A 24,677-nucleotide genomic window follows, 5' to 3' on the forward strand; every position below is an offset into this window, starting at 1 on the left:
TGTTTACATTTGGTATAATATTTTATATCGGAAAACATCCGGTCGTCATCTTCTTCGTCTTAACCTATAGACAATCTTCAATCAATCATCAATCAATCATCTAGACATAGGTCTAGAGGTAATTGTCTAAAAGAGTCCAACTGTCAATGTTTTTTGATATATAATGCAAATGAAGCTTAATTTGCTATACTCCGCGAAAAGTAGGAGAATCTTTATGGTGTTAATTATAATTTCTTCAATCGTTATACTCCACACCAAACAGATCTTCGGCAATGTACCCTCTTTGTTTCGCTCCGAAACCGGAGCATCCTCAGGAGATGTTGACTTTACAATGAGTGTTAACAATTATTCATAGTAAAGTCAACATCTCCTTAACATTAACAGGTTATACACGGAGGAACTCGCGCAGATGTCAGTATTTTATATAGAAAAACATTCGGTAATTTTTTTCACGTCATGTGTCATGTCATGTCATGTCATGGACTTGCTACTTGCATGCCCTGTGAAGTGTCGCTCTGTCAATAATCCCTATCCCTACTAATATTAAAAATGTAAATGTAAGTTTGTTTGTTACGCTTTCACGCAAAAACTAGTAAACCGATCCTCATGAAACTTTGTACACATATTCTTGGAAGTGTTAGAAGTAATATAGGATACTTTTTATCCCGACATTAATCTCGGTTCCTTTGGGAATGGGGATAAAAATGTTTCAAATTATAACCGATTTAAATAATTATTTTTGTACTATAGAGGTTATAATATGTGTTTAATTTTGCCCAAACTTTGTGTAGATCTTATGAATGTGGTTGGAGATAGAGGACAGAACTCCTCAGCGGTCAGCAGCAAAGCCCTCATATAAGGCTTGCTTTAATTTTTTTAGAACTACAAATAAATTGAATACCACATCAAAAAACATAATCAAACGCAGACGAAGTCGCGGGCAACAGCTAGTTAGTTTATAAAAAATAATCACCTTTAATTAAGCTTTGGCGGCATAAATAACTGACCTAACCTCTAGTCACCATCTCATTAAAACCTGCAGACACGAAGATGGAATTCTGACAAGTATCTCAATAGTTCTTTTCACTTAGGTAGACTGTATGGCTAGATGTATGGCTAGACAAGGATAAAATTTACATGTCCACCTGCCAAATCGCGGCGGAGGGAAAGAGAAGTTTACCCCCGTTTATTATTACACGTATATTATTTGGATACTATTGCGCGTTTATTATAATATGTGTGCCAATGCTCGGATATTTTATGAAACTGGGGGTGAAGATAAAATGTTGTTCTTTCCCCGTGGAGGAAAATGTCTCCTGCCCTAGCCGTGGAAGGGATTGTTATGGTCGCCATAATTATGCATATGGGTGGTTTTTTCCACTACGAGTTAGCCCTTTACTGCAATCTCACCGGTGATGTGTGATGATGAAATATCCAATTACGACGCATAAAAAAATAGTTTAAATTAATTTAAACTTCCATGAATTTAAGAGTTATAAAGTAAAAGTATCGTTATAACAGATATTGGCTTACTAAAATATTGAAAAAGCAAATGTATTTTAGCTACTAATAATCTTAGAAACGGTCACTTTTAATTATCCAATAAAACCTAACTGCCACGGTTCTAAGGTATCATTACCTCACTTAAGATAACAGCACGGGGAAAACGAGCCTACACTTTTTGGAGCACTTTATTTGTCGCTTCGGATTTTATAGTCGCTGACTTGGTATAAAATTCGGCCACTCAGTATTTCTATTTGCCCATATAGTAAATGTATCGCAAATATATTTTAATGCTGCTTGGTTAAGTATTAGTATCTCATTTGGGATTGCTATATATTTTTTTATTAACACTACTTCTAATATGCCGAAATCATCATTCTCATCTCAATGACCCACTTCTGGACACAGGCATCCTGCTCTTAATGAAAAATAGAGGAGCGGTACTTAGAGTAGTCATCATTCCGAATAATAATTATAATTGTTAAACGTGATGTTACCCGCGTAAGACTTTATTAGGTCATCAATACAATAGTCCATCGATGTTGCATCATTAACCACTCGTACTGTAATATAATCACAGTTTAAGAACCATACAGTTGAGCAATGCATTAATTCCACTCGTGGTGAAAACATACAATTTATAGACACCAAGATTAAGGTCCTTAATTAAAAAATAATACACAAATTCCGCACACTCCCAGCAGTGATAAGCGATCCCAAAATGCCCCTTAAACATAGGGGAAATATTTATGAAACAGTTATAAGGCTTCGTCATGCGACCTAAATACTACTTTGAGATGGAGATGTTGAAGGAGTCTTTAGGTAATAATATAATAGAAGTGAGTGGAAGGAGAAAACGCCCAACAACTTAGCGTAGGATATAATTTTTTAGTTACTTAGTTGTGACAACTCAAGTTTAAGAATGTAGTAATCGCCATCAACTCACTTCTATCTACATATTTAAAATGATATGTACGCATAAAAGTTCCATCTATGTGTCTCTTTGAATAGAGAAGTATTTGACTTTGACTTAACATGCATGAGTGATACTTGAGTTTCACATAATAGCACATAATATAATACCCCTACCCCAATACGATAGAATACTGCAAAAGTCCAACAGCGCATTTTTGCATAGGCACTACGAGTATTCACCATAAGAGTAACGGCTGGTCCTTACGAGATATTTCGAGTGTGATATTTTCAATTTCATAGCGGATAAGCTTCCAGAGCAAACTTGAGCGTGTAAAGCAATATCCCAAGTAAATAGCTAAATGCGAATATCAGAACAATTTCCGTTCAAAAAGTTTTAGCCATTTAATGAACAGTATTGATATCAACATTTTGTCTTACTAAAATCTCACTTTTAATTAAGTTTCATTTAAGGACTGAGTGATAGATTGTTGCTGTTAAAAAGCTGTGCATAGCTTTTGCACATTACACCTTGCAACCTTCAGCACCTTACAACTTTCATGTTTTCAGTTTATGTTATATTTTTTTAAGAAAGATACTTCAAGGTAAAAATTCCAAGAAGAAAATTTTTAATGTAAAATAAAAAAAACTACATGACGAAATATTAAACGAACCAGTATTCCTCTAAAGTTTATCCGAGTGCAATCTACATAACGTAAAATTGTACACTTCGTTGAACTTTCGAAGCCCACATAAATCACTATTTTTTTTTAAAGATCTACATATTTCTAACAATATGCTTAATATGCTTATTGATTTTTTATAGGTTTCCTTAATTACAAGTATCAATAACCCTATTATATTTGCGTAATTTCACTTCACCAGTATACAGTGGGTATACGCAATACATCTATGAAGTGCAGATGTTAGCAGAAAAATGGTTCAATTCTTGCCAGTTAGTAACATCATCATCACATCAACCCATTACCGGCCTACTATAGAGCACGGTTCTCTTCCCAGAATGAGAGGGGGGGGGGGGGAACCTCCACACACCTTTGAGAACATTATGTAGGCATGCAGAATTTCAGGCCTCAAGATGTAAGATGTAACGCACATACCTTAGAAAAGTTGGCAACGGAAATCTAAAAGTGGTCGTGTTTTTATTGTAGGTTCAGATCATAGGTAACATACTGACCACTGACTAAAACAAATGTATGGAAATATACCAAGCGGGATAACGATGATCCGTCCCCTCTTCGGGAGCAGGGGGACAGATTGCACTTTTTATTCCTATATGTCCCCATGCTGGGATAGAGCAGAGGAAAGATAGCAATGGTAGGATTACCTTTGATATACGCGCGAAAATTAACCTTGCGATGTGATTTTTCCTTAGGCCAGCGCGTAAGGGTTGATTGTACGCTTGCTATACTGTGCGATGCTATGCTATACAAGACATGATCAAGTATGTTTTACTAGCCGTATCTAAACAGGATCGTTGCTTTAACTCATGTGGATACTGTTGTAATAATTCAATGACGTCACCCCATTATAATAAGCTATTATTTATAACTGCAATTTACTACTTATGATGCTCAGTAATCGTATGCATTATCGTTAAAGGAAATCATTTGAAATAAATAACTCGTTACTTTAAATCGTATATGAATTTATTCCTAGGGACTTCGCTCGCGCTATTTTCCATACAGAGTTTCATCACTTACGTTTAGTAAATATGTCTCGACTAACAACGACGCATAGCCTGCCCGCAGTATTACTTCGATTCAACATTATCATCATATCAATCTTTTACCGGCCCACTAAAGGGTCTCCTCCCACAATCAGAATGGCTTTGGTCGTAGTCCACCACGCTGGCCTTGTGTGCAGTGGCGTGCATAGAGGGTGTGCACAGGGTATGCAGATGAAATAAAATGAAGAAAATCTCCAGAACTAGTTATATATACTTGAGTGTAGTCTTTTTAAAACTCTTACAATGCCTAGCCTTGAGTTTTTTATAACTCGTACAGGAGGTTTACTTCATTTTATATCATCTGCATAACCTGTGCATACCCTCTATGAACGCCACTGCTTGTGTGGCCTTGTGGCCAGTCACCTTTGAGAACATTCAACAAGTTTCTAACAGGATGGTTGATGTTATTGTAAAATGTTTGTTACAACTTAGTTTGAACAATAAAAATACCCGCCAGTAGAAAGTACGTGTTCTTTTCCATGGCATAGGTGACATGCATACCAAATTTAAAAGCTGTCTGTCCGCGGCTTAGCTCGTAAACAATTTTCAGTTTTTCCTCGGGAAGTATTAAAAAAATCTGGATAAAAGGTAGCCTATGTTTTTTTCCATTTCAACGGCTACAAGCATGCCAAATTTCATCCAAATCCGTTTAGCCGTTTTGTCGTGATTGAGTAACAAACATCCATACTTTCACATTTATAATATTAGTAGGAAGTAGGATAATGTCTTGTAAGTTGTAGACTCGTTGTATACTTCCCAGAAGTCTACTAACAGCCCTAGCCGCTTGCCAGGGTTCCCGTGATAAAGTGGGGAAATCTGGAAAGATTGATCCCCCTCAGACAGAAGAGAGACTTGTATAGGGAGGGGTAGTTTTATAGCCACCTTAGCGCTGCAACTGGACAGATATATACAACTCATTGAAAGGTTTTTGAGAACTGTATGCTGTATGTTTTTTATTCATATTAGGTAAAAGTAATTTTTCTCTGCGCTATTTCCCTTCGACCTTTTTTCTTTTTTCACACCATTTGTGGGGTTCCGGTGTGCCTCGTTAATTCAGGCTTGTAAATTAAAATACGTGCCCGGTTTAGTAATGATTTCTTTATGTTAATATGTATATATATACTTAGGGATATATAGGTATATATAGATATGTATAGGTACTAAATATTTGTTAAAACGCAATTGGCAAGCAAGCAAGCAAATAGGTATTATATAGGTAAGCGATGATAGCCTAGTGGGTAAGACATCGGCTTTCCTTTCGTGGAGACCGAGTTCGATCCCCAGCACGCCCCACTGACTTTTCGGAGTTATGTGCGTTTTTAATTTAAGCAATTTAAATGTCACTTTCTTGAATGGTGAAAGAAAACATCGTTAGTAGCCCTGCATGCCTGAGAGTTCTCTGTAATGTTCTCAACGGCATGTGAAGTCCTCAAATCCACACTTGGCTAGCGTGGTGGACTATGGCCATAATACACCCCTAGGGTTTAGGGGACTTTACTCATTCTGAGAGGAGACCCGTGCTCTGTAGTGGGCCAGTGATGGGTTGATGAAGATGATGATGGTAGGTACATCCTTAGTTGGGTAAATCTTTGCGTAAAGTTTGTATTAGGTTAAAAAAGACACTGAGTACCATACCCTTTTTAACCGACCCAAAAAATGGAGTAGGTTAAAAAGGTAAACTAGTGCTAAAATGATCCAAAACGCGAGTGGTGCTGAAGTCAAAGTCAAAGTCAAAAATATATTTATTTAAGTAAGCACTTTTGATGCGTACATTACATGAGAAGTACACGGTAGTGAGATGATAACCACGAGGTTATACGAATATACGTTACGAAAGCTACGAGGGTTCCAAACGCGTCCTGGTCTAAGAAGAAGCCCACAAAAACACAAACTTAGCCGGATGTTTTTTTTTGTTATCACCATCTCACATTGTCATTTAAAATTAATAAAAGAGTAACCTGGTTAGAGCAATAATTAACACCCAAGCTTTTTTATCGATTACGTATATCGATACTATAATAGGACTTTTCTATAAGCTCATTACCGAGGTATCATTATTTGTTTGATCGAATAAACTTGCCAGACCAATATCACGGGAATTATTATTATAGGAAAAATCGTGTATGAAACATATCAAACAATCCATTTCGTGACGATGGTAATCAGGTTTTCTGACGCCATCGCCTGTTAAGCTTTAATGATTAATTTATTTGTCTCTTATACATAGTGTATAAGATTGTATTTAAAGATTACGCACAAGGTTTTCCGAGATGAAGTATCAAAATATAATTGTGCTTGGAAATCGAATGGGATGTTAATCGGACTTTGTTTAAAACGCCTAACATTGGACTATCGACGACAACCCACCTTAAACAGCGTGGTGGGTTTAAGCTCTACAGCTTTATGGCTCTCTATATAAATATCCTTGTCATCTACAAGAGAGGGGGCTACACCCAGCTATGGGCACAAGGCCCTTCAGGCAGTAATAATTCTTCCATTTATAGGATCGTTAGTTAATAAGTTTTTTTTCTTTCTTTTGAATAATTAAATATACCTACTACGACAACACGCACATAGCCATCTAGCCCTAAAGAAAGCCTAGCTTGTGTTATGGGTACTACGATGAGTCACATAGCCATCTAGCCCCAAAGTAAGCGTAGCTTGTGTTATTGTGATGAATATTTTTATGAATAATATACATAAATACTTATAATACACAAATATCTTGAGTTTTTAATTGCCGGGATTTTTTATCTCGAGCTTTTGAGTTGCCGGGTTTGTCTTTCTTTCACGCAGCAACGAAATAAAGTTTTTTTTACCAAGTCAAACAACCGTGTGCCGTAGGCTACATTATGGCATACTGTGGTGAAGGAAAGTTAGGAACCGGGTTACCTGGAAACACTTAGAGGAAACCTTTGTATCTGGAGACGCGGTCATTACGAAAAAATAGAGTTCAAGATTATATGATGTTAATTTTAATTTTTTCACTTCATACATAACTCCACTGGGGTAGGAGCTCGGCTTCACTTTTGTTGGGTCGGATTCGAATCCGCAACTCTTCAAAGTTAGAAATAACTTTTCTAAGTGCGTTTTAAGTAATAAAATTTTAACTTGCTTTAACGGTGAAGGAAATCATCGCTAGGAAACCTGCATGCTTATCAGTTCTCCATAATGTTCTCAAAGGCGTGTGAAGTCCACCAATCCGCACTGGACTAGCATGGTGTACTACGGCCTTAACCCCCTCTCATTGTGGGAGGAGACCCTGTAGTGGGCCGGCTATGGTTTGTTATGATGATGATAATGATGATATTATGTATAAGCAATAAATGCTTTATTTATTTTATTTTTAATCATTATTTATATAACTCAACGTATTTTTAACAGACTTGAAAAAGGAGGAGTTTCTCAATTTGTTGGAATCTTCTTTTTTATGTATGTATAACTTATCTAGTAATCAGGTAATACTCGAAGACGTCTGAACCGATTTGAAAAATTCTTTTTTGTTTTAAAGGGCTTACTTTCCAGGTGGTCCCATTTAAATTTTATCGAAATCGGTGGAGCTGTTATTAAAAAATCAACAATAATATTACCCAAAGTAGTAAACTGTTGCCTATAAAGTTTATTATTTGGCGTGCGCTGAGACAAGCAAGTAGTGATGATTTATAAAAAATATGTGTATTCATGATTAAAGTTCTCAATATTACGTACAAAAAGTCCGCGAGGAGATATACCTAGCTATCAGATTTAGGTCACAATAGTAGCGTTTGTGTTCCAAAATTTAATTCGATTTTTAGCTTTTTAGTTCCTGGGCGTTTGTTGAAGTCGGATCTTTTTTTTAATTTGAAAATATCTTTTATCTACAATCTATTACGGCCCATTGGCACAGTTTGCAGCGACCCTGCTTTCTGAGCCCAAGGCCGTGGGTTCGATTCCCACTACTGCAAAATGTTTGTGTGATGAGCAGGAATGTTTTTCAGTGTCTGTGTGTTTATATGTATATTCTAAGTATTCATGTATATTATTGATAAAAAACATTAATCAGTTGTCTCAGTACCCATAACACAAGCTACGCTTACGCTTGATGGCGATGCGTGTATTGTCGTAGTATATTTATATTTTGTTTATTTATTTATTGTGATACTTACGTTTGTTGTATAGACGATGACATCAAAAGTAAAATAATTGCTTTAGGATGCGCTCGCTCCCGATATAGTCGATACAGCTCAGCGAGTCTCGATATTTAAGTGGCATTGGGCGGGGCACATGTCCCGGGGGACTGATGGACGACCCCGCAGCGAAAAACAGCATTGGGCACTGACCTCTATTATTAACACTCGACTGTCTGTCCTTATACAAATAACAGCTTAAATGTTATCCTCAATTGAAGCGCCAGTGACACCTCCTGGCGCAGTGAATTTAAGTGGGAGGTCCCGGGTTCGAATCCCAAGGGCAAGGGCGATTTGGGAATTTATAATTTCTGAATTTTCTCTCGTCTAGTAGGAGGCTTCGGCCGTGGCTATTTACCACCTTAACGACAAAGACGCGTCGCTAAGCGATTAAGCTTTCACGTACGATGTCGCTTAAAAATCTATGAGGAGTATTGAAAGAAAGAAAGAAAAAAGTGTTACAAACAAGTTCATCTTATATTAATATAGTAACAATATAGTAACAATGTCTGTGTGTAACACCAGACAGAAAGGGTGTACAGCTGAGCATTTGCCATGCATTTTAGTTAGGTACATGCATCCCGCTGATTTTAAGCTGAGACCCGAGTGAGTTATTGGTTTAATATACCTGCCATACTCCCGAACAGGTTGGCCCGCTACTTTCTTAGACTACATCATCACTTACCGCCAGGTAGGATTGCAGCCGAGGGCTAACTTGTAGTGGAATAAAAAAAAACATGTGAGTGTGTGTCTGTGAGAGAGTGAAACAGCAACTATTTATTTATTTAAACAACTTTATTGCATAATGAAGGAAACAAACACAGGAACACTTACATTAACATAAATTATATGCAAAAGGCGGCCTTATCACTAAAAGTCATCTCTTCCAGGCTACCTAAACTATTGGAATGAGGCAATGAGAGACGTAACTATTTTGTTTTTTTTTATTTTTTATTGATAAACCAAGCAGACGGCAATCTTGATGATGTGTGAAAAACTATTACATATACAAATATTAACACTTCGCAGGGCATGCAAGGAGCACGTCCTGCACCATGTCGCACTGTGTCCACTAACCTGAGACGTAGGTGTTAAACCACATGCGCCTGTAATTACACCGGCAACTAGGCCCTTCAGACCGAAATACAACATTGAAACGGTGCTGCTTGAAGCAGAAAAAAGCCTGGCCGTATTAGGTACTTCCCCGGACGAGCGCAGTCGCAAAAACCTCTACTGCTTTAACTAAAATATCAGCTTAAATCCCCATTAGGAGGTACAATTTCATACGTAGAAATAGTCACATAAGTAAAATGCGTTATGTTCCCTTCACGTGTAGTAATAACGGAGTACGGTTTAACGAGCTCTTCAAGGCACGAGAGTGGTAACAGCCAAGTTCCTTTCTCCAGCCTGGTAATATTATTGTTTCGGGACCGCGAATCCAATCCAGATACTCGTGATGTTGAATATGCTAACCACTATACCGACGGAGCAGTTATAATATACTTGCAGTATACTTATATTATAAAAAATTAAGCCTAATTTGCTATTGGCGGAGTATAGCAAATTAAGCTTAATTTTCATAATTTATCATGGAATTCCGGAAAGTAACGCCTGTTAAATTATATACTTGAAGCATTGGATAGACCATTACTTGAAGTATATTATTTAAGAAATTTAATTCTTCCATTTGCAAGGATGTTATCGCAACTATGGTTACACACGAAATTTTATATTATAGGTGAATATTCCAAAACAAATATTTTATTATTAAGTTGATATACTAAACGTGACTCATTAATAATAAAGTATAGCGGTTAAATGCCTCGGCAAATTTTCAACGCCCACGAAAGCTATCAACTAAATCCATTGTCTGTTGCTTTATAATATAAAACACTGAGTTGCACTCAAAGTGTACATTATTTAAATTAACAAATAAAGCGTGACCATTCCTGGGTCATTATCTTAACATCATAGTGTCATTATATCAACCCATTAACGGCCCACTACTGGGCACGGGTCTCCTCCCGCAATAAGGGTTAAGGCCGTAGTCCACCCAGATGGTCCAGTGCGGATTGGTGGACTCCACACGACTTTGAGGACATTGTGGAGAAACTCAGGCATGCAGGTTTCCTTACGATGTTTTCCTTTACCGTTGAAGCAATATATATATGATATTTTAAATGCATAAAACGCATATAACTTAAAAATTACTAACTTAACTATGACAGTTTGTTGAGGATAATATTTTTTTATTTATTACAAATAGGTTATAACTCTGTAACGTAACGTCAACCATATAATAACAATGCTCATATATGCATTAGAGAAGAATTATCCAACGAATTACACCAATTAAAACATCATTACTTAAAAATGAAATGATAATGCCTGGAAATTTAAACCTATGACCTGAGGGTTTCAATTTCGCTAGTTTGATTATTATGTATGCAACCTTGTTAAGGGAATTACTTTAACATTTATAACTCTTTAATTGAAATATTTACAAATATTTATCACTAATTAACAATTCAAGATATATTCAAAAGGATATTATCTACCTATTGCTATTTGTGAAATAATAATACTGAATTTTAATATGAGAAATACAGGTTCGTACATTGGTAAATTAAAGTTTCGGAAAACTTTCTGAATTAATAATGAGTGTGAAAGTGCTTCGTATATTATGAAATTCATTATCGTAGTATTACTGAAAAGCGTCAACTAAAGTTGCAATACAGTGTACGCACATTTTTATTCGCAGCTTTACAATAACGCGCCCCTTTCCTGAAACCGGCTTTACCCTCGAGGGGGGTTCGAGCACGTGTGTCTATCGTGTTCTCTTTCGCGCATCGATATAAATAAATATAGCCGTCCCTTTCGGACAGAACCGATCAGCGCACGCATTGCAGGTGAATCCGCTTTTTGGTCTTTAGTTGCTCTCTGGCAGCGTTGTAGGTAGGACGTGTTACTGCGTGCCACGTTTCCCGCGGAAATTTACGTATCTATTTCGACGGAACAACCTCCGTTTTCATTCCATTATTTCCCCGAGAGGACAAAACGTTTTCCTTGTCATAGTATCTTATGTTAATGTGTGACAATTCATTGATGTGTATATATATTTTCGGGCGTGTTTGCTGAAATCACTACAGTGTATTTATTTATTGTCCTGAATCGATAAGGCTTGGTGGTTTTTCGGATTTTTCACCGTCTCTTCAATAAACTGTAAGTGTTTTATTCTTGCCTATTATAGATTTTAGTCAAAGTGTATATTTAAGCTGTTGATTGTTTATTTTTTTAATTTTTTGCTCTGTTCTTAATAAATAATGAAATATCATGATTGATGATTCACGATCTAACTTCCAGGAAGTTAGATCGTGAAATATTAAGGCATTCATGGGTCCAAAATTCAATAAGGTTCGAAAACGCACGGCGTAATTTGATTTATCATAGAGCTTTTTCTTTCATAATTCTATTCCAGTTTGATAATAATTCAAGTTGGCTTCACTTTTCATTTAATTTCAGATCTTCCTCGTTATTATAATTTATTTGATTTAATAACGAGGAAGATGTTATATTAAATAAATGGTAATGGACAATGAATATGATAATGATAATGGACTATTTTAACAATACTATTCTGTTCTCAACACCTTTAGACCTTTGAAGAAAAGTTCATGTAAAAGTTACCGGGTAAAGGTAAGGGTGCATACCCTTACCTTTACCCGGTAACTTTTCTTAAAACCTCAATCTAAAAAAAAACTAAGCGTAAAGTTGCGAATATTCAGATCCCACATAGCTCACATATTTTTAATGATAACATCTTAAAAATATGCTTTGAACCTGATTGGACTTCATTCATAATTTGGAAAAAATAATTCACTTTCACTGAATTAAATTCATTGAATAAAAATACAGCAGAGCATTTAATTGGATTTAAATATCTACTGGACCAACTAAACTAGATACTAGTTTAAAGCCTTGTTTCCAATGAACAGTTATTTATTCAAAGCTTTAATTGTCGTTACTGAAGAAGGAAGACTCGTGAAGACGTTACTAAGCAACTAAGAATTTCTTTTTTCATCAACGTAAATGAATCCAATTTTAATTTAAAGTTATAATTTTTTTTTAGGTCGAAAATTAAAGTTTTATAATATCGAATTAAACTCATAGTAATTACTGATAGTGATGAGCATTTTTCGCGAGCAGGAAAACCTAGCAACGAAGCAATGAAGCAAGGTAGGCGAAGTAATTCGGCTTTTGTTTCTGAAATGATACTCTAATGGCAAGTTTTAATTAACATAAATGTACTGGACTGTAAATTAAAGCGTTGGTATTTATAGGAAATCGAGTTATTTTAAAGATACTTTCTCCCCTTTTTGTAGTAATGATGTGTACCGTAACTTACTTGATTTTTAATTGAATCATCGTCTCTCAACATATATATATTTGATACTATTTTTCTCACTTCTCATAGTGTAGCCAAGTTTAAATCAAGAAGTAAGTAATATGTTGCATATTTAAGATGTAATGGGGCAGATTATCGCTATTTGTAAAATAAAAACTAGATCTATTGCCTCTAACTCTAATTGTCTCTAACCAGAATATAAGAAATGGTAGAACTGTTAAAACTGGAGCCGCGGCGCCTAAAAGTTCTTAAGAATCTTTGTTATTTTAATATGTATGTGTGTTTGGTTGCTTTGAAATGGTTGTCAATTGTCTTGCTCGTAATGATTTTCGTGGAAATAAGTTGCATTTAAATGTATTAAGTACAGCATGACGATTAAAACTATTTCCCTTTCAAACAAGTATTTTAACTACAGTAGTTTGCTATTTGTGTTAATTGTTATTATTAACCTCAAATTTATAATGAACTAATTAATTACGCGTGCATGAACACACGATAACAGCAAATTTATAAAATAGAATTATTATCCTATAGCGATTTGAGTTTATGGCTTGTTGAATATTATTGAGAGCGGTTTAACCCAGTTTCGATAGTTTAGGTTTCAGTTGCCTTCGTTAAATAACGATGGCTGAACGGATAAAAATATGTAATCGTTTATTTTGAATTAGTCTCGTTACTAGTGACTCTACCAACAATTTGAAAAGAAAATTCCATCTTACACTGACTTAGCAATTAGCAGCTCGTTTCAGGACGTTCGTTGTTTTGAAATAGGAAGGTATGATTTTTAAATGATTGTTAATATGTCATACCTTGACGTCTATAAAATAAGGATTATAATTCTCATAAACAACTCCTTTTATATATTATCTATTCATTTATCCAAAGCACCACCAATAGAATCTTATTTAATACATTCACATATGATAATAGCCTAAAGTATATAAGAAATACATATGATTCAACTTATAGGTAGCCACAATATGCTTAATAACTATTCAAGCTAAATGATGATGGACACTATAAATTGAAAATAAAATGTGAACAAGAAAAAAATCAAAACTAAAAACTTAATATTCAAAATGATACAAAAGTAAAACCAAGCAAACTAATTCTTTATAATAATAAATAAAAAATAAAAAAAGCCTTTTATTATTTCTTGATTGAAAACATAAACAAAAAAAAACATAATAAATATAAGAATAGATAAGAATATAGGCTTTTGCAAATTTGTTACGTTAGATAATTTTTTTTTTCTTTATACTTTTTTTTTTATACTGCAACAATATTGATGTAAAGGATAGTTGTAAGCCCCTTTGAAAGTACAGGGGGCTGGCCACAGCCACATGTGTTTTAATATACTGCTTAAACGTAAATATTGTACAGATACTGTACAAAAGATATTTAGGTTAAGTTTATTGTAGGAGCTTAAAAATAAATAAACTAGAGACTCATAAGCAGATCGTGAAATCCAAGAAGAATTTTTTTGATTGTCTTAATCAGAAATTTTTCTGAACGACGTTTAATATATTAATAGCTGTGTTATGTTTTATCAATTTATCACTTAATTGTTATTGTCCACATTCTGAAATTGTTATTTAAAACTCGAAATAACTATATTATCAACATTACCATTATTAATTCTCAAGTGATGTATTTTAACAATTTGTTTAAATTGATTGTCATCAGACGTTTTTTGTTGTTTTTGTCTAAATACCTAGAAACATGATCACAGACATTTTAATTTATTGTTTTTTTCACGCGTTACGTGTTCATCAGCCTTATAAATGCCTCACTAAAGACCTCCTCATTTTAGTAAAGATAAAGCATTGAATTTGGCGCTGTTCGAATGCGGGTTGTTTAGATAGCGAATTCCAACACTTAGGTAATGATTATTATCAGGTATTAGTAGTATTAAACTGGATCGACGGCTTAACGCACTCTGCTAAGTTTTGAGGGAAGGTAAATTTAAAGGCTCTCGAAATAGTTTAGAAACTATCCCCAGCCCCTTAATATTCAGCCGATTAAGCAAAGTTATATTACGTATAGTGAAAATAGTTCCCGATATTCTAAATCTATTTCAATAGGATGTAGCTTCATTGGAATTGTCTGTTGTAAAATGTTATGCTTCAATTTAGCGTTAATCTGTTGTTTTATATGGAAGACCACGCGAAATTATTTATCAAATGCATGCAATTTTGGCAGATTGTTGTTACGACACTATCAAGTTTGCTGACTCTTAAGTACACGCGCTAATCTGATCAGCTTGTTTAAAGTCCTGGTATCAAAAGACACTTAGCCATTAAAAATATACTAAAACTGCAATAAAACATTAGCTTAAAACAACAAAAACCCTATCTATACTATCCCAGTGGATTCAATACTAGGTGAAATTCCTCACGCGATTAATAAGTACTCTGAGTACCACCGTGGCTACCACGCATGAGGTGGCAGGGTTTTACAAAATGTTTTAGAAGTAGTACCACTTTTTTTAATGGAGCTCGTCTGGGAAAGTACTACCGCCAAGTAGCAAGTACCAAGTAGCAATGCTGTATTCCGGTTGGTAAGGCGTGATTGCAAGTGTACATGCATATTATGCTCAACACGTACGCCTCGGTTTGATAAATATAGGACTTTCCAGAACGTCTTCTTTGCATGCTCTGCGAAGTGTTGCTTTGTTTAGAAGCGATGGCTTTCGACTTACCATCTGCTTGGTCCATCAATGACTCTGCTTGGTACATCATCATCTGCTTTCTGTTTAATTTAATTCCAAGTTGTGTACACATACTTTGGGTTGCAGCTTAGAACAAAACTTATTATTACTTATGTTTAGATCTACTTTTAGTTATTACCTGTTTTGTGTACCTAATAACAATAAACAATAAACAATAAACAATCATTAATATAAAAAAATCTCAGATATAAATGTAAAGAATCATTCGATGGAATACAATTACAAAAGCTTCTATGAATGTCTTGTTCTTTTAGCTACAATTGGAAACTATTAGGAATTTATTTGAAAAGGTTCACAATTTGTTATGTTTATGTCGATTATCGTAAATTTTCCAATCTCGATTATTTTTTGTTTATTTGATATTGTAATATTCAAATAAATATATATTAGTGGTTTTGCGGTGCTCGCACCGATACCCACTTTCATTATTGCCATAATTTTCTTCAATGGTGTATACCTGAGAACTATTAGTAAAGTAGACATATAAAGTTTCCGTTTTGGATGTTAGGCGGAAAATTTATGAACTTACACTGTGTGCAATCACTTGTCTTTCCTGGGATCTAACTTTTGTAAACACATGTAAAATCAAAAAACAATAATTATTATGAACAGTGTGACATTACTGGAGTTATCGGTAATTTGACATCTCACCATTTTCAGCAACTTATGTAATCTAGTCAAAATGACATAGCTGACAAAATCTCAAGTATAATTGACTACATGTATTCGTCTATTTTCAATTTAAAAAAATATCTCTTAATTAATAGTTTCTCATAGGAATATATCAGACTGACTAGTTACTGGAATATATCTGTCTATCAAAATATCTCTATTGATATTTTAATTATTTTATTATGAAAACTATTTAATTGAATGCCTTTTTAGTCTAGTGGTTACTACGGTATTGACAAAGCCCTACGTTCAGTTCCCGGGTCGCAGGAAAATTTTAAATTATTAGGTTACAAAATTCTTAGTTCCAACCCAAAAAATATGTTTTGATAGAAATCGCACCTTTTATCTGAATTGTGAATATAAGTTGTCCACACTTATTCATAATTCCAGGATAGTACTGAGATTTGCTGCCTTAATAATCTCAGGGCCGAACACGAATCAGGAATCGAACCACAAGAGGCATATCTTGAGTTATTCATAGATAGGCCGACGAACAGTCGCAATCTTCGAAATGTAGCAAGGATAAATGAACCTTCCACTGGAAATAGATTCGCGTCTAACCGACAGTTGTATTGTCTGTCCGTAGCAGTCAAACTAGGTGGTAGCAACAGTGGCTATTTTAATACACGTCCACAGTGAACTGCGACAGATTGTTGGCGAACGGCGAACTTTCCGTATTTTATTTTTAAAAAGACATTCTTTCTCCGCTAGCACCTTTTGTTTCGATGTCGGACGGGCTTTTAAAAACTGCGTTCCCACTGCCAAGAGACACCAATTTTCATATTCGGAATGGTGCTCTATTAAGATTTACGTGCGAAGCAGCTGCGACCTGTTTCATTATTGTGTTTTATCTCATTAACAACTCCACTAATTCGCTTTACGTAAATGGATTATGTGGCAATTTAGTTGTAGTGTTAACGGCTTTATAGCTAGATTACTTGTTATAAACCGACTTGGAAATAGGCAGAGGTTTTTAGTGCGTTAGTATGTGCGAAGTAGCACAGAAGATGCTGTTTCCCGTTTCTGCTTCCCGTTTCAGCTATATTCCCTTAGTAGCCTTGTACGACACCCTTAAGAAGATGAGGGGTGGTTGCAACTGTATTCCGATGTTCCGTCACTGTACTGCACTAACTAGCTCATAAATTTAATACAATATGACCGTGCCAACAATACATGTGACCCATTCCAATAAAACGAACTTCACCATCATCTCATCATCAATGGTCCACTGCTGGACAAAAGATATCTTCCATAATCACTACGGTGCGCGCTGGGCAGGGCTAGTGATCGGAAAAGATGGTAGAAGTAGCACAGAAGATGCTGCTTCCCGTTTTTGCTATATTTTCTTAGTCGCCTTATACGACACCTGTGGGAAAACGGTGGCAACTGTTCTGATTTTCATTCACCGCACTGCAATAAACATCACGTCAATTTAATAAAATGAGACCGTGTCAGCATGTGACCCATTTCTATAAAACAAGATTACAAGGATCTTCCAAGATTGAGAGACAGTATAGCAACATATAGCATAGCAATATAACAAGTCACTCGCAATAGGTGATAAAGTTTATATGTAAGCAGTTAAAATTTGAACGTAAAGAGAACATTGAAATCGCTGTAGTATTTCATGACAATCCAATCTGATACCCGATAATCACTTCCATTATTGACTAGTGAATCTTTGTAGAGAGCTGCTCCGAAAGAGATTAAAATATGTTCTGCACATTTAACATAACTAAATCAGTGCGGGATATAACTTGAAAAATTTCCATAAATTCTTATCTTTTGTTAATCTTGGTAATTGTAAGTACTTCTAAATATAATTTCGTCATTGTACCACTCATCCAACCGTTCAGCGAATTATAAAACGAATTTAAACGATCCTCATCGATTCCCAGGGATTAAGAAACGAAAATAAATTCGGAAAACGAGGTTTCGCTCTCCGAAACTTTTTTCAAATTCTTTTAAAAGAGTATTTCAATAATTAAATATTTGATGAGCAAGAACGGAGTATTTTAACGGAGTCTGCGTGCCAAGACCGTTTAATAGATCGATGTTTTAGATACACGCAGCTGTATTCTATTGTCTACTAAATAATGGCAGCTAAAAGGCATTTTGTCAATTTTAATTGTCTTTTTCTCTTAGGATTTTTTAATGCGTTATAGTCTAGCGTATGACTGTAATTACACCTGATGGTAAGTTATACAGTAAGTCTTAAATTGAACGTGACGACCTATTAGATGATCTAGTATCGGCATCAGCAGTGTATCTAGAAGACCTTGAGTTCGGAAATGAAAATAATTCTAAGAATCAGTTGCCATATAGCGAAAATTTTCCGAATGGTTCTATCCATAGTTCTTGATGTTCTCTTACATCTAAGTCTCTTAATGTGTTATGATTAAAAAGTAGGAACATTATTTCATTTGTAATGACGTGATTGTTCCTCAGAAGGATCATAAACGTTTAAATCATACAGATTCGGACCTGTAATAGTTTTCTTATTTTAGATATTTTTAGGAACCAGAAGTAAAATCTTAATAAAAAAAACAATCATGACTACACACACATATATGTTTAGTAGAAGCAAGAGTTTACACGGAACTAATAAAACAGATAACTTATTTAAAGAAATTCAATTTATAAATCTAATTTACAACAAAAACAAAATGAGCAGGTTGACTTTCCAAACGGACAGGGGTTCCCCTTAAACTATGTTCCAAACGGACAGGGGTTCCCCTTAAACTATGTAGTTGACGGTCCCGAAGATTCTCTCGAATGAAGCGCGCACCGCCTTTTATAGTCTCTAACACCACCACTACGCGTTGTCCCCTCCACGATGACGTGTTGTGACGATTTCTCCAACACGGCCTCTCCTGACTGGAGGACGTCCTCGTGCTCCGTTGTCTCATGCTGCTGGATGCCCGCAGAGCAGTAGGGCACGGGCTCCGCAGTACGTTCACGAGGCACATTGTTGCTCCTGGCAGCTTGCTCAGGCGTGGACTCCATATTGTCATCATCGTCTGCACCTGAGAACATAAAGCATATCGGATTGGGACCTCCGTGATTACCAAGGACACATCGACCCGTGATCGATCCATGGTCCATCACAAACAAATACCAGAGAGGAAGCACGACGTTAGCTATCTCGTATAGCAAGGAACATAGGCTCGACGTTAGCTTATTCCCTACATCAGCTCACCTACATGTCATAGGCACGACGTTAGCTTAACATGAGGCTCTCAAGAATGGTAGAGGCGCGACGTTAGCATACCACTTCGGAATCAACCACATAGCATATGCACGACGTTAGCGTACTATGCGGTCTTCATCACAGTGTAACAGAGGCACGACGTTAGCTTGTACACACAAATAACACACAAGCTCCCCCTCGAAGAAGGCAGCACACGTGTCAGGAGTCCATTCCCCTCGCCATGGCACCATAAATTCTGCCGCAGCCCGGGTCGCCTTTCCACACGAGCCTGCCAGCATTTGCAGCTCGACGCGACCGTGGGGAAGCGCCTTGACCACACGGTATGTCGTATGGTATATGCCCGCGCATGCCAGAGTCGGGCTTGACAGTCGCTTGTGCCTGCTTGGCTCAGCACCTTGAGTCCGTTTACTGAAGTATGCGACTGCTCGCTTATACACCTTTTCATGAACCTGAAGAAAAACTGCACCATAACCAATAGAACTATCGTCCGTATGGACTTCGATAGGCTAAACAGGATCGTAAATGGCTAAGACGGGCTCGCTTGTAAGTTGCGAGATAATATCTCGCCGTGCTTCTTGTTCACTACCCCATGCAAAAGGAACGCCTTTTTTTGTAAGTCTAGTAATAGGTGCAGTCTTAGTAGCAAATCCAGCTATATATCGACGGAAGTAACTAGCTAACCCTAAAAATTGGCGAACCTGCTTAACGGTCTTTGGGATGGGAGCCTCGACTAAGGCTTGAACCTTCTGTTCGCTCGGCTGCACCTGACCCTGACTGATAGTCCTTCCCAAATATTCTATTTTAGTACACAAAAAAGAGCATTTCTTTAGATTAATAGAAAGACCAGAATCAGTTAGAGTTTGAAGTACCTTGCGAAGAATCAACAGACCCTCATGTATTGTATTGCTCAGTATAAGTACGTCATCGATATACACCAGGACCTCACCGGACTCTAGGTATGGGCGAAGTGTTTTCGACATTATCCGCTGGTAAACAACAGGTGCATTTGCTAAACCGTAAGGCATTTTCAAATATTCATAGTGCCCCTCGGGTGTAACAAATCCTGTGAGTGGTATTGAGTCATTATCCATAGGTATCTGGTGGAATCCTGTGGCCATATCGAGACTGGTGAAGAATTTATGTCTACCTAATCGATCAATATGATCATCGATCAATGGTAAAGGAAAGCGATCCTTGACTGTAATTTCGTTGAGTTTACGATAGTCAACACACATGCGGTCAGACCCATCCTTCTTTTTAACTAATAGGATAGGACTCGCATATTCCGATTCAGAGTCCCGAATAATATTTTTTTCTAGAAGATCTTTAATTATCTCGCGAACTTTTTAAAATTTCTGGATGAGAAAGCCTGTAGGACCTGTAATTAATCGGCACAGCACTATTTAATTTAATTGACATGCTGCCAGTGTTAACTGTGGATGTTGCCGTCCCAGAGATAAAAAAAGTCCGAATATGTCTTAATTAGGTCTCGCAGCTTGCTAAAGTTTTGATCAGTTAACGACGTCTTAATCGGAATCTGCGTAGTCGGCATAGTACACATAACGTTAAAGGTAAGACGAGCCTTGCTAGTAAGGTATTACTGTTCACGGGTACGTACATAAGTAAGTCCTTCGCGATTTAATACGTCAGTACCGACAATAATAGGGGTATTCATAAGTTCAGGGGATATGGCATGTAGGTCCACCTCTGAAGTAATCTCATTAAACTCTATGGCCAAGGTGACAAAATAAGTCTCAATTTCAATATAATGACTCAATTTCATTACCGCCTATACCTCGTAAAACTCTAAAAGCTGGCCTACGCGCACACTTGAAATGTCTTAGCAACGATGAAGAAATCAAAGGTATAGTTGAACCGCTATCTATAAGAATATCAACCGGAATTCCCTGTATGACTGCTACTACTATATCTTTATTTTTATCATAGCAGTTTTCCTGGTAAAAGTTAATGTTATTGGTGTTACGAGAATCAGATTTAGGTTTTTCAAAACAAGTTTCAATTTTATGCCCTGGCTTTCGGCAAAAAGCGCAAGGTTCGGATTTATTTAAACTCTGAGCAGAATTCTTATTGTTTTCCTCGTTGTTGCTTTTAACAGAGATGGCTTTAGACTTCTTTGAACAACGAGACTGAGTATGACCACGTTGGCCACATGAAAAACATATGCCTTCCTCAAACCTACGTTTTCGAATTTTTGCATCGTAATTAGATTTAGAAAGACGATCATAACTTATGCTATCGCCAGATTTCCTATTGAAAGATGATGTATTAGATTTCACGTAAATAGAGAAGAATTCTACTATCTCATTTGGCATTAACTTTGCATTGGTAGCAGAAGCACGAATTTGCGGATCGGTGATGCCCCGTATGACTATTGCCGAAATTAGCTCGTCACTCAACCCCCTAACTATGCGTAACTTTAATAAGGACCGACGAGAATAGTCTGCATATGTTGGGTATTTATCAGAGTTAGAACTCATGACCTCGTATAAAATATTTGCAATATCCGGTGTCCTAGGACACAATTGAGCCAAGTCCTAGCATTCCCTTTAAGACAGTTGCCGATGCGAGAAAGACACTCGTTATCGTTCCAATAGTTTGTACTCTTAGCACGGTCAACTTCCTCGCACCAGATGTCTATATCGTGGATGCTTGGATCGAAATTGGATATGTAATAAGATTGGTTGGATCTCACCGTCGTATTGATTGAACGTATCGCTTCGATGATACGATCGGTTCCGCTGGCATCGCGGTCCGTCATTGCGCTCACAGGACGCCCTGGCGAAGACTGCATAGCAGACTCTCGACCCTCCACCACCGACCTCTGTTGCTCAGCTACAGTCGCGGTCACAGGTCGCAGCCGTGGTGGCGACAGCGCAGGCAAACAGTCAGCGTTCGGTTCATGGAGTCGCGGCGGTGAGGAGCGGCGTTGCCCTTCTAATGCAATTAAACGATTTTGAAGTTGTTGCATTTGTTCGATTAACACTTTATTAGGGGAATTATGTCGTTTTGAAGTAAGTCTAGAATGCGAAATTCGACGCCTACGGCCAGAATCACTGTCACCCGAGCGTTCGGTACCATGCCCGGAAAGCGAGGCGCGGTATCTAGAGCGACTTCTCCTTTCATGATCTTGATTTGACATTTTCTTTACTGTAGGTAACAGTAAATTACGAAATATAAGCAAGAACTAAGCCCAATAAAAATAAACTTTTATGCGGGTAGGTAGGCTATTATAGCAAAATAGCGAGATAGGCCAAAAGCTAAATTTGAATTCACAAATCTATTTGAAAATCACGCAAAATTATATTGAAAATAGCTGTAGGTAGTTAGCAAATAAAATAAAAAAAGGAAGTACTCACCAGGGTTTCAGCTACGTATACTTTACCATTCAATCACTTAGACAGCACACTACTGACGTAATAAGGGACATTTAAACTTCAATTTTCAAACGCAACGAAAAAAAAGTAATTTGAATAGTCAAACTGCCGCAGGTATTTCAGGAATGCAAAGCAAACGTCACGTGATATTTTCGAATCCCACAACTGATTTTAGGAACCAGAAGTAAAATCTTAATAAAAAAAACAATCATGACTACACACACATATATGTTTAGTAGAAGCAAGAGTTTACACGGAACTAATAAAACAGATAACTTATTTAAAGAAATTCAATTTATAAATCTAATTTACAACAAAAACAAAATGAGCAGGTTGACTTTCCAAACGGACAGGGGTTCCCCTTAAACTATGTTCCAAACGGACAGGGGTTCCCCTTAAACTATGTAGTTGACGGTACCCGAAGATTCTCTCGAATGAAGCGCGCACCGCCTTTTATAGTCTCTAACACCACCACTACGCGTTGTCCCCTCCACGATGACGTGTTGTGACGATTTCTCCAACAATATAATATGAAAAAGGTTTATATAAACCGAGCGTAAAAGCAGCTGGGATTATTTTTTTAAGCCACCTCATAATCGCTTCTGTAAACACAGAGCTGTTTATGTCGGTAGTCTTAAACATCACGCCGGGTAAACGAAGGTCTTGTCAGGTCGTTCCATTTCAGATGTTATGTATAATCGTAAATTTCCACTATTATATGCCTTTAATGTTATGACTATTATATACTAGAGATTATGAGTTTAATATTTCGCAGACATATTATGATCGCCCGCTATTTTGACTGCGTGGGATTCTTTATCGATTTCCATGCGTTACTGTCATCTCACTAAAGTAAATTACAATCTCCACTCATGTTTTAAAAAAAAAATCGAAAGTGTTTTTGTCAGTTTGTTTTTCTTTCATGCAGTCCGAGAGATTTATTGATAGTACAAATAGAATGTTTGATATGGGCTAAAAAGGCTATCTTAAGAGTTTTTAATTTACAAATGGCTGGATGAACTTATATGGAATTTTATAGTAAATAAGTATAAATCTTGAAATAATGCACCATCATGTATTGTTATCAACCCATAACCACTCCAGTACTGAGCACGGGTACTGTCTCAGAATGAGCAAGTTCGGTTTGCTAGACTTCACACGCCTTTGAAAACATTATGGAGTACTCGTAGGCGAGCAGGATACTTCACCATGGGTTTTGTCATTTTTCAATCCAAACGATATTTGATTGCTTAGAACGCACATAATTCTGAAAGTTTGCGGTGGGTTCCAGCGATGGAATTAGTTCCCTTGCTTGGGAAACTGAAGTCTTTATAAAGCAAAAAACTCTCAGACAGCTCCTATATAGAGCTGGAATTCTGCAGGTCGTGTAGGTTCTTGCTACTATGTCGAACTCCCAAGTTATAAACATATCCTATTTTAATTAATCAATCCTAATTTATATGACAGAACACTGCAAAGCTATATACCTGAATAACGCAAAACTAGTTTGTTGGAGAAATAAAACAGAGTTCAGAATGTCAACGCCGATAATAAGTATCGTCCTTGTATCAAACTTGAATCTAAGTGTCAGATATGTAATCGATGTATTGTTGAGGTAGAGATTTTAAAGAACCGCACAGTTATACTTTCAGCTTCTAAAGGAGCAAAGTCTAGAACAATCTTTCTCCGCGAAATATGTATAAAAGTTTAAGTACTAAAAATTGAGTATTATAATCAATATATTATATCAATTATATTTATACCAAGTCTCCTGTGTCATAGAAGAAGCAAACTTAGACTGTTTCGTTACAGTGGTCATCAGGTTTTAGTGATAAGGATTGGGAGCCGCTTAAAATGCTCTCCGAGGCGTGAAAGAATGCTTAATGTACAAGTCGCCCACCCGAACAGATTCCGAGACAAGTAAAATTTTTTAAC

The 24,677-nt window shown here is 36.5% G+C and overlaps 1 protein-coding gene across 2 annotated transcripts in view; it reads left to right on the forward strand.

The window, feature by feature from the left end:
• The first annotated feature begins 11,277 nt into the window (after positions 1-11,277).
• LOC120637264 (RNA pseudouridylate synthase domain-containing protein 2-like) overlaps positions 11,278-24,677 on the forward strand; it is a 236,133-nt gene continuing 222,733 nt past the window's right edge. For both annotated transcript variants that reach the window (XM_039909015.1, XM_039909017.1), the window contains exon 1: positions 11,278-11,550. The gene's annotated coding sequence lies outside the window, so the exon portion shown is untranslated. The remainder of the gene's footprint in view (positions 11,551-24,677) is intronic.

This window comes from Pararge aegeria, chromosome 3, assembly GCF_905163445.1.
Source record: "Pararge aegeria chromosome 3, ilParAegt1.1, whole genome shotgun sequence".
Lineage (NCBI taxonomy): Eukaryota > Metazoa > Arthropoda > Insecta > Lepidoptera > Nymphalidae > Pararge > Pararge aegeria.